At 44.0% G+C, this 10,974-nt stretch overlaps 1 long non-coding RNA gene across 2 annotated transcripts in view; it reads left to right on the top strand.

Moving 5' to 3' along the window:
• Nucleotides 1-385: 385 nt before the first annotated feature.
• Nucleotides 386-10,974, top strand: part of LOC309551968 — a 31,330-nt gene continuing 20,741 nt past the window's right edge. For both annotated transcript variants that reach the window (XR_014225118.1, XR_014225119.1), the window contains exon 1: nucleotides 386-480. This is a non-coding gene — a long non-coding RNA (uncharacterized lncRNA). The remainder of the gene's footprint in view (nucleotides 481-10,974) is intronic.

Genomic DNA, 10,974 nt, shown 5'->3' with positions numbered 1-10,974 from the left:
TGGAGATGCGCCAAACAAATTTAAAAGGTGTATCTCACACGTACCGATACAGACTTGCCGCAATTAAATTTTTTTTACCCCAAAAGGGTGTATATTGAATAGCAGAATAGAAAAAAGTATATAAAATGGTGTATCTCACACGTACAAACACAGACTAGGCCCCGATTACAATTTTTTGTACCCTAAAGGGAGGATGAGGAAGAGGAGTAGGAGGAGTTCGGAACAGGAGGCAAACTGAAGCGCCCTGCAATCCTCGGCAGTGGAAGATGCGCCAAACAAATTTAAAAGTTGTATCTCACACGTACCGATACAGACTATGCCGCAATTCGATTTTTTCACCCCGAAAGGGTGTATATTGAACTGGGGAATTAGAAAAAAGTATATAAAAAGGTGTATCTTACATGTACCGATACAGACTATGCTGCAATTTAGTTTTTTTTTACCCCAAAGGGTGTATATTAAATAGCGGAATAGAGAAAAGTATATAAAACGGTGTATCTCACACGTACAAACACAGACTAGGCCCCGATTACCCCCGATTACAATTTTTTGTCCCTAAAGGGAGGATTAGGAAGAGGAAGAGGAGTAGGAGGAGTTCGGAACAGGAGGCAAACTGAAGCGCCCTGCAATCCTCGGCGGTGGAAGGAGATGCGCCAAACAAATTTAAAAGGTGTATCTCACACGTACCGATACAGACTATGCCGCAATTTAAATTATTTCACCCAAAAGGGTGTATATTGAATAGCGGAATAGAAAAACGTATATAAAACTGTGTATCTCACATGTACAAACACAAACTAGGCCCCGATTACAATTTTTTGTACCCTAAAGGCAGGATGAGGATGAGGAAGAGGAGTAGGAGGAGTTTGGAACAGGAGGCAAACTGAAGCGCCCTGCAATCCTCGGCGGTGGAAGGAGATGCGCCAAACAAATTTAAAAGGTTTATCTCACACGTACCGATACAGACTATGCCGCAATTTAACTTTTTTTCACCCCAAAAGGGTGTATATTGGATAGCGGAATAGAAAAAATATATAAAAAGGTGTATCTCACACTTACCAATTCAGACTATGCCGCAATTTAATTTTTTTCACCCCAAAAGGGTGTATATTGAATATCGGAATAGAAAAAAGGATATAAAACGGTGTATCTCACGCGTACAAACACAGACTAGGCCCCAGTTACAGTTTTTTGTACCCTAAGGTAAGGATGAGGAAGAGGAGTAGGAGGAGTTCGGAACAGGAGGAAAAACTGAAGCGCCCTGCAATTCTCGGCGGTGGAAGATGCGCCAAACAAATTTAAAAGGTGTATCTCACACGTACCGATACAGACTATGCCGCAATTAAATTTTTTTCACCCCAAAAGGGTGTATATTGAATAGCGGAATAGAAAAAAGTATATAAAACGGTGTATCTCACACGTACAAACACAGACTAGGCCCCGATTACAATTTTTTGTACCCTAAAGGGAGGATGAGGAAGAGGAGTAGGAGGAGTTTGGAACAGGAGGCAAACTGAAGCGCCCTGCAATCCTCGGTGGTGGAAGGAGATGCGCCAAACAAATTTAAAAAGTGTATCTCACACGTACCGATACAGACTATGCAGCAATTTAATTTTTTTCACCGCAAAAGGGTGTATATTGAATAGCGGAATAGAAAAAATATGTAAAAAGGTGTATCTCACACGTAGCAATACAGACTATGCCACAATTTAAATTTTTTCACCCCAAAAGGGTGTATATTGAATAGCGGAATAGAAAAAAGGATATTAAATGGTGTATCTCACACGTACAAACACAGACTAGTGTAATGTTCTGGTACCTTTGGGTACCCTAATTACTCTTTCATAAGTGTATGCGCCCCACCATTCTCTTTTGGTAAGATGCGCATACACCTTTAAGACTGATGCTGTCATCACTGAGCGCCGGACTGGATGGCTATTTAGATCGCCGGCTCTCACTCACATGTGTTCGTTCAAACTGCTTTGTGCCTTGATGCTAACCTGCCTTGAAGCTCACATGCTTGCAAGCATACTTCGCTGTCGGAACCACGCTGCGCTGATCCCTGTATCCCGCTACCGGATCATCCGCTCTTGCCGAACCTCTCCGCTGCTACATTGCTATTAGTGATAAGTACCCCACAGGGGCAACCTCTATAACCTTTATACTAAAGCTTACACTATCTAGCTCTGCATACTAAGGACTATTACTACATCTGCATTATCTAAGATTGCTAGCTCTTGAGCCTACTACCACCTGTTCTTGCACTGGGTTGATCTCTCTTGTATGTCCACCTGCTACTCTGTCATCTACTACCATACATGATTGCTAAACCTATCTGCATCCCATCTGCTACTATCTTACTTTCAAGAACATTTCCTTTCAAGTGTCTGTCATCTACCATCTCTACCCAACCTGTCTCTTCAGCCTATCATCACTGTGTTACTATATACATAAGTCACTCTAGGAAACATCTTATTGAGTGTGTGTATTTACTTGCTGAATTGAGATCATCCACACATGATGAATCATTGAGAGTTGGGAATGGTGTCTCAGCGTTTCTCTACATGACTACTGAAGTGGAATATTTCTGCAGCTGAAAATCCACATCATACGTAAAACGCAGGAGCGTTACAGATTGAACGAACCACAAATGGATTCAGCTGAAATAACCACTCAGATGACACAGTTAAAACAGCAAGTAACTGCGTTAATACACGCACTTGCTGAATTAAAAGAAGACAATCAGGCTCTGTCGCAGCAGGTAATTAGACTGACACAACTTACCTCTGCTCAGTCCCCTGAACCCAAAATAAATTCTCCTTTGGTATTTACAGGCGATCGCAAAAAATTTCGCAAATTTAAAAACGCATGTGAGTTACTTTTCTTGCTAAAACCCCGTACCTACCTTACTGATCACATTAAGGTTTGTACTATTATTTCTTACCTAACAGGCGATCCTCGGGCCTGGGCAGACTCTCTTTTTGAGAAAAACGACCAGCTTCTCAACTCCTATGCCTTGTTCCTAGCAGAACTCACTAGCCTATATGATGATCCCAATAGGCAGAGTACTGCCGATCTTCAATTAAGATCCTTGAAACAAGGTAGGAGACCTGTAGAAGACTTTGTCACAGAATTCAAGAGATGGACCCTTGATTCAGAATGGAATGATGCATCTCTGAAAACCCAATTTAGGCTTGGCCTATCAGAGGCCGTTAAAGACAAGCTCGGACGAGCGGATCTGCCAAAAACCCTGGATGCATTGATACAACTCAGTATCACCATAGATAGAAGACTACGAGAAAGAAAGGCTGAGAAAATGGGAATGCCATTATCCAGTTCTTCTCGGATTTCGGCCGTTGACCCCGTTCCTATGGAGGTAGGAACCATACGCCCACCTCTATCAACTATGGAAAGAGCCAAAAGACGATCTGGTAATCTCTGCTTGTACTGTGCATCCCCGGATCACAAGATAAACGTCTGTCCCCTAGTCTACAAAAAGAAGGGTGAGTGTTCACATGTCCTCCTAGGGGGATTGACAACTTCATTCACTAACCCTTACCTTTCTGTTTGCTTAACATTACAGTGGGACCAGAACAGGATTACTACTAAGGCCATGATTGACACAGGATCTTGTGGAAATTATATTGACATACGTTTTGCTGCTTTAAATAAAGTTCCTATTATTTCTAAACTTAAACCTGTCTCAGTAAGTCTTATTAACGGTGTTCCTTTATCCTCTGGTCCGATCACTGATCAGACACAGGCACTCCTAGTCACTACTAACGGGTCTCATATGGAGACCACTACCTTCGATCTAATACCTTCACCCCACTTTCCCATTGTGTTGGGACTTCCCTGGTTGCACACACATCAACCAACCATAGATTGGAAGGAACGAACCCTGGCCTTCCTCTCTTGCTATTGCGAGGGTACGTGTAACCTCCCGTCTTTCGGGAAGATCCTGTCTGTGGTGACAGATGAGATTGCACCACTATGTTATCAGGATCTCTCTGAGGTTTTTCTTGAGAAAAATGCTCAAGCACTACCTCCCCATCGAGACTATGATTGTAGCATTGATCTACTCCCAAATAGCAAATTGCCGTTTGGTCATGTTTATCCTCTTTCACAGGATGAACTTTCCCATCTCAAAGACTATTTGGATGAGAATTTGAAGAAAGGTTTTATTAGACCTTCCACTTCTTCCACAGCAGCAGGACTCTTTTTTGTCCGCAATAAGGACTCAAGTCTCAGGCCTATCATCGACTATAGGCAATTGAATGCTATTACAATAAAAGATCGCTATCCTCTACCGCTTATCCCTGAGCTCATTGAGCAGGTGCGTGGAGCTACCTATTTTTCAAAATTGGATCTGAAAGGAGCATACAATCTCATTCGAATCCGTGCTGGACACGAGTGGAAGACTGCATTCAGAACCAGATACGGATTGTTCGAATATCTTGTAATGCCATTCGGGCTATGCAACGCCCCTGCAGTTTTTCAACGATTTATAAACGATATTTTCAGAGACTTACTAGATGTCTGTGTTGTGGTATATCTGGACGATATACTTATATATTCACGATCCCTGTCTGAACACATAAGACATGTAAGACTAGTATTATCGAGATTGCTTGCACACAACCTTTATGTGAAACTGAAAAAATGCTTGTTTCATAAAGAAGAGGTACTGTTTCTAGGCTACATCATATCCAAAACAGGAATCGAGATGGACATGAGTAAGATATCCTGCATTCAGGATTGGCCTACACCAACCACACGCAAGGCGCTACAGCGATTCCTTGGATTTTCAAATTTCTACAGGAAGTTCATCAGAAACTTCTCTGCCATTGTGAGACCCCTCACACAGCTCACTAGCATTAAAAAACCATTCAAATGGTCAGATGAAGCAAATAAAGCTTTTCACCTGTTAAAGACAAGGTTTACTTCTGCTCCCATATTACGCCATCCATACCCATCCCTCCAATACATTCTGGAAGTAGATGCGTCAAACATGGCAGTAGGGGCAATACTCTCCCAACGACCAACTCACACTTCACCACTTCATCCAGTCGCCTTTTTTTCTAAATCCCTAAGCAGTCCAGAGAAAAATTACCCCGTGGGTGAAAAGGAACTGCTTGCTATAAAATTGGCTCTGGAGAATTGGCGACATCTACTCGAAGGCACCCAATTACCAATACTTATATACACGGACCATAGAAATCTCCAATATCTTCAGACTAACAAAACTCTCTCTCACCGACAGGTACGATGGTCACTATTCTTTCTAAGGTTTAACTTCCTAGTGACCTACACACCTGCAGATAAGAACAAAAAGGCGGATGCACTATCACGACTAACTGAAGAAAACTACTTCGAAATCCCTTCCGTTCCTATAATACCTCACAAACGCATTATTGGAGTTGTCCGTTCCTTGAAGGAAGAGGTTTTGCATGGTATAAGTTTGGATTCACCCCCACCACAACTAAATACTGATGCAGAAGGCTTCCTCTACTACAACGACAAACTTTACATACCACCTACCATACGCACCAAGATCTTGGAATTATCGCATGATGTGCCTATGGCAGGACATATGGGTATGACAAAGACTCTTAATCTGATTACCAGACAATTCTGGTGGCCTGACATGAAAACATCTATACAAAAATTCATCTCTTCATGCAATGTCTGTGCCAGGTCCAAAATTGACACTACGAGACCATCCGGTCTACTATGCAGTCTACCAATACCCCAAACTCCATGGGAAGTTGTGTCCTTGGACTTTATAGTGGAATTGCCTCCTTCCAAAGGATTTAATACCATCTTAGTGTCAGTGGACCATCTGACAAAAATGGCACATTTCATTGCTATTCGCAGACTACCTTCGTCCAAACAAACGGCAGAACTCCTGATGAAACATGTCTTTAAGTTACATGGTATCCCAAAAACTCTTCTGTCTGACCGTGGATCACAATTTATTTCCAAGTTCTGGCAAGAACTATGTCACATACTACGGATCGAGCGGAAGCTCACTTCTCCTTACCATCCGCAAACCAACGGACAGACTGAAAGAGTCAACCAATGCATCGAGCAATATTTACGTTGTTACACTTCTTACCAACAGGATGATTGGGTGGATCTTCTTCCTCTGGCAGAATTTGCCTACAACAACGTAACCCACAGTACGACCAAGCAGAGTCCGTTCTACTTGAACTATGGGTTTCATCCCTCTATTCTTCCACCACGCATCCTTCCTTCAAATAACCCAGTAGCCTCAAACTATCTTACCCAAATAAAGGACTCTCTGGGTTTGCTTAATACTACCATTGCACACGCTCATAGTCAACAAAAGAAGTACTATGATCTTCGCAGAAGACCTTCTCCTCAGTACGCTATCGGGGACCTCGTTTGGCTCTCAACAAAAAATTTAAGACTGAAAATCCCTAGCAAAAAGCTTGGACCTCTGTTCTTGGGACCATTCCCAATCAAGAAACTTATTGGAAAAGCTGCAGTACAGCTTACATTGCCAATAGACCTCAAAATACATCCCATTTTCCATGTGTCGCTACTGAAGCCCCATGTTCCTGACCAAGGAATAAGGCCTACTATCCCACCTCCTCCTCCTGTACAAGTTGAAGGGGGAGAAGAATATGAGATAAAAGAGATTCTGGATTCTCGTATCCACAGAGGAAGACTTCAGTACTTGGTTCGATGGAAGAACTATGGGCCCCAAGACGACACCTGGCTAAACACCTCTGACATACATGCCTCTAGATTAATCCGCAATTTTCATGCGAAGTACCCAGACAAACCAGCTCCAGAGGCCTTCAGGAGCCGGCCTTAAGGGGGGGGGTACTGTAATGTTCTGGTACCTTTGGGTACCCTAATTACTCTTTCATAAGTGTATGCGCCCCACCATTCTCTTTTGGTAAGGTGCGCATACACCTTTAAGACTGATGCTGTCATCACTGAGCGCCGGACTGGATGGCTATTTAGATCGCCGGCTCTCACTCACATGTGTTCGTTCAAACTGCTTTGTGCCTTGATGCTAACCTGTCTTGAAGCTCACATGCTTGCAAGCATACTTCGCTGTCGGAACCACGCTGCGCTGATCCCTGTATCCCGTTACCGGATCATCCGCTCTTGCCGAACCTCTCCTCTGCTACATTGCTATTAGTGATAAGTACCCCACAGGGGAAACCTCTATAACCTTTATACTAAAGCTTACACTATCTAGCTCTGCATACTAAGGACTATTACTACATCTGCATTATCTAAGATTGCTAGCTCTTGAGCCTACTACCACCTGTTCTTGCACTGGGTTGATCTCTCTTGTATGTCCACCTGCTACTCTGTCATCTACTACCATACATGATTTCTAAACCTATCTGCATCCCATCTGCTACTATCTTACTTTCAAGAACATTTCCTTTCAAGTGTCTGTCATCTACCATCTCTACCCAACCTGTCTCTTCAGCCTATCATCACTATATACATAAGTCACTCTAGGAAACATCTTATTGAGTGTGTATTTACTTGCTGAATTGAGATCATCCACACATGATGAGTCATTGAGAGTTGGGAATGGTGTCTCAGCGTTTCTCTACATGACTACTGAAGTGGAATATTTCTGCAGCTGAAAATCCACATCATACGTAAAACGCAGGAGCGTTACAACTAGGCCCCGATTACAATTTTTTGTACCCTAAGGGGAGGATGAGGAAGAGGAGTAGGAGGAGTTCGTAACAGGAGAAAAAACTGAAGCGCCCTGCAATTATCGGCGGTGGAAGATGCGCCAAACAAATTTAAAAGGTGTATCTCACACGTACCGATACAGACTATGCCGCAATTAAATTTTTTTCACCCCAAAATGGTGAATATTGAATGGCGGAATAGAAAAAAGTATATAAAACAGTTTATCTCACACGTACAAACACAGACTAGGCCCCGATTACAATTTTTTGTACCCTAAAGGCAGGATGAGGAAGAGGAGTAGGAGGAGTTCGGAACAGGAGGCAAACTGAAGCGCCCTGCAATCCTCGGCGGTGGAAGGAGATGCGCCAAACAAATTTAAAAGGTGTATCTCACATGTACCGATACAGACTATGCCGCAATTAAATTTTTTTCACCCCAAAAGGGTGTATATTGAATAGCGGAATAGAAAAAAGTATATAAAACGTTGTATCTCACACGTACAAACACATACTAGGCCCCGATTACAATTTTTTGTACCCTAAAGGCCGGATGAGGATGAGGAAGAGGAGTAGGAAGAGTTCGGAACAGGAGGCAAGCTGAAGCGCCCTGCAATCCTCGGAGGTGGAAGGAGATGCGCCAAACAAATTAAAAAGGTGTATCTCACACGTACCGATACAGACTATGCCGCAATTTAATTTTTTTTCACCCCAAAAGGGTGTATATTGAATAGCAGAATAGAAAAAAGGATATAAAACGGTGTATCTCAAACGTACAAACACAGACTAGGCCCCGATTACAATTTTTTGTACCCTAAAGGCAGGATGAGGATGAGGAAGAGGAGTAGGAGGAGTTTGGAACAGGAGGCAAACTGAAGCGCCCTGCAATCCTCGGCGGTGGAAGGAGATGCGCCAAACAAATTTAAAAGGTGTATCTCACACGTACCGATACAGACTATGCCGAAATTTAATTTTTCTCACCCCAAAAGGGTGTATATTGAATAGCGGAATAGAAAAAAGGATATAAAACTGTGTATCTCACGCGTACAAACACAGACTAGGCCCCGATTACAATTTTTTGTACCCTAAGGGGAGGATGAGGAAGAGGTGTAGGAGGAGTTCGGAACAGGAGGCAAACTGAAGTGCCCTGCAATCCTCGGCGTTGGAAGGAGATGCGCCAAACAAATTTAAAAGGTGTATCTCGGTAGTTATGATCTATGGAGGGGGCGTGACCAGATGATGGCGCCGTGAGCACGCAGCAGCATGGAGCTCTGTGAGTAGAAGCGGAGCCTGTCCTCGCCAGCCAGCGTTCCCAGCCCCTTTTAGCGGGATCAGCGGGCCGGAGCCCATGGCTCTCCCAGGCATCCTCCAAGGAACAGTACAGCTACATACCTGTCAGTGTCCCGGAACGGCTTGGGCTACGTCCGGGAGTCAGCGCGCGGTGTATGCCCGTGGAGATCGGAGATTTTGGCGCCATTCGTGCGCAACAGCCTGGAGCCCCGTGAGGAGGGGAGGTGCCGGTGTGTGTCTGCTAGACGGGGATAGTTTCTCCAGGTCCCTGGAAGCGGTGTTTTTAGCCAGTTGGCGCTTTATGTACCTGCAGGTGCAGCATATATGCCTGCCGTACAAAGTGTGACAGAAGCAGAGGCCATTGGCAAACGAACGGATATCACTACTTACTTCCTAAGAAGACCTGCAGTCACACAAAGCTGTGCAGTGGCGGTTAAGATGGCGCCGACACGACCACCGACTGCGGTATCCACGGGCCCCCATCCCTCAGCCCAAAAAGACCTCAAAAAACAATATGGAACAGTTGGGAGAATCTCTTCTTAGTGTTCAAGATCTTCGCCTTCGTGACCCTGCCCCAGAAGACAAGGGAGCAATACAGGTACCACCAACCACAAAGCACCAATATTTGCCCGTCACAGAGTGGAGAGAATTCGTGTCCCGTATTCTTACGAAACAGGACATAAGCGACATGGCAACTACAATCGTGAGTAATTTGAAAGACGAAATTAATTCGATTAAGGTTAAAGTGGATAAGGTGGACAACAGGTGGGTCAGATGGAGGAGGTGCAGTCCCAAATTGATGTTAGAATTAATGAATTGGAGCACTCTCAACAAATGTTACAAAAACAGATTCTCATCCTACAACTTAAGCAGGATGACAATGAAAACCGCAACCGCAGAAATAATGTTAGACTTAGAGGTTTGCATGAGTCAGTTACCGGCCCTGAACTCAAAGAATGTGCGGTGAAGATTATGAATGGTGTAATGGAACGCCCACTCACAGAACATATCGAAATAGATAGGGTTCATAGGGTCAAGACCCCACATACCCGTGGTCTGGATCGCCCAAGGGACGTTCTAATTAGAATCCATTATTACTCATTTAAAGAGGAGGTTGTTAGGCGGTCTTGGACTCAGGGTCCATGGGACTTTGAAGGGAATCAAATCCGTTTTTTACCGGACCTTTCTTATAACACCCTTAAGATGAGAACCCTGCTGAAACCTTTACTAGAAGAACTACACAGGATAAAAGTTACATATCATTGGGGTTATCCGTTCCATCTAGTGATTACGAGAAATAAAAAATCGTTTGTGTTAAGGTGGCATGACCAACTTTTAGACCTATTTGCCTTCCTTGAAATAGCCCCAGTGCCAATCCAGGACTGGTTAAGTGTGTTCGGAAACGGTGGGCCTCTATCTACATACAGTACATCGCAGTCTCAACGTCGGCAGAGGATCCCTCCAGAGACAACGACGGATGAAATACCTGCCATACTTTAGGTCATGGGAACTTCTATGACGTGTGAAAAATAGCTTCAATTACATGAACCTGTGGACGTTTTTTTCCCTTTTTTTTTTAAATCCTCTCCCTCCCCCTCCTAGTAGAAGAGGGGGACGGAGGGCTTTGAATTTATAAAGGGGCGGAGAAGGGGAAAGATTCTTTTTTTTTTTTCTCTGTCCCATTTGTTTTTTCTTTTTTGTGCGGGGTGAGCCCTAGCTGCAAAAAATGGGGCTTTGGGTAAGGGGAGGGTGGGGGGGGGGAGTGTGTGGGGTTTGGGGTTGGGGAAAGGGCTGTGCCTGTTGTTTCCCTCTTTTTGGGGTTTCTCCGGCTCCACCCTCACAGACCTACCCCCCTGCCAATCGGTTTCTGGGATGGGGGAGGGGTATTGTGCCCCTTTCTCTAGGTAATATAAAGCGGGGAGGGCACGCTCTCTCCATTGCTCCATGTCTTCAATAGAAGAATTTGTGTTTTTTTGTGTTTTAATTTTTGCTT

Source organism: Pelophylax lessonae (assembly GCF_965119305.1).
Source record: "Pelophylax lessonae genome assembly, chromosome: 4".
Taxonomy (NCBI): domain Eukaryota; kingdom Metazoa; phylum Chordata; class Amphibia; order Anura; family Ranidae; genus Pelophylax; species Pelophylax lessonae.
Note: the sequence above shows the minus strand (reverse complement) of the source record. Positions and strands in the feature narration are given on the sequence as shown.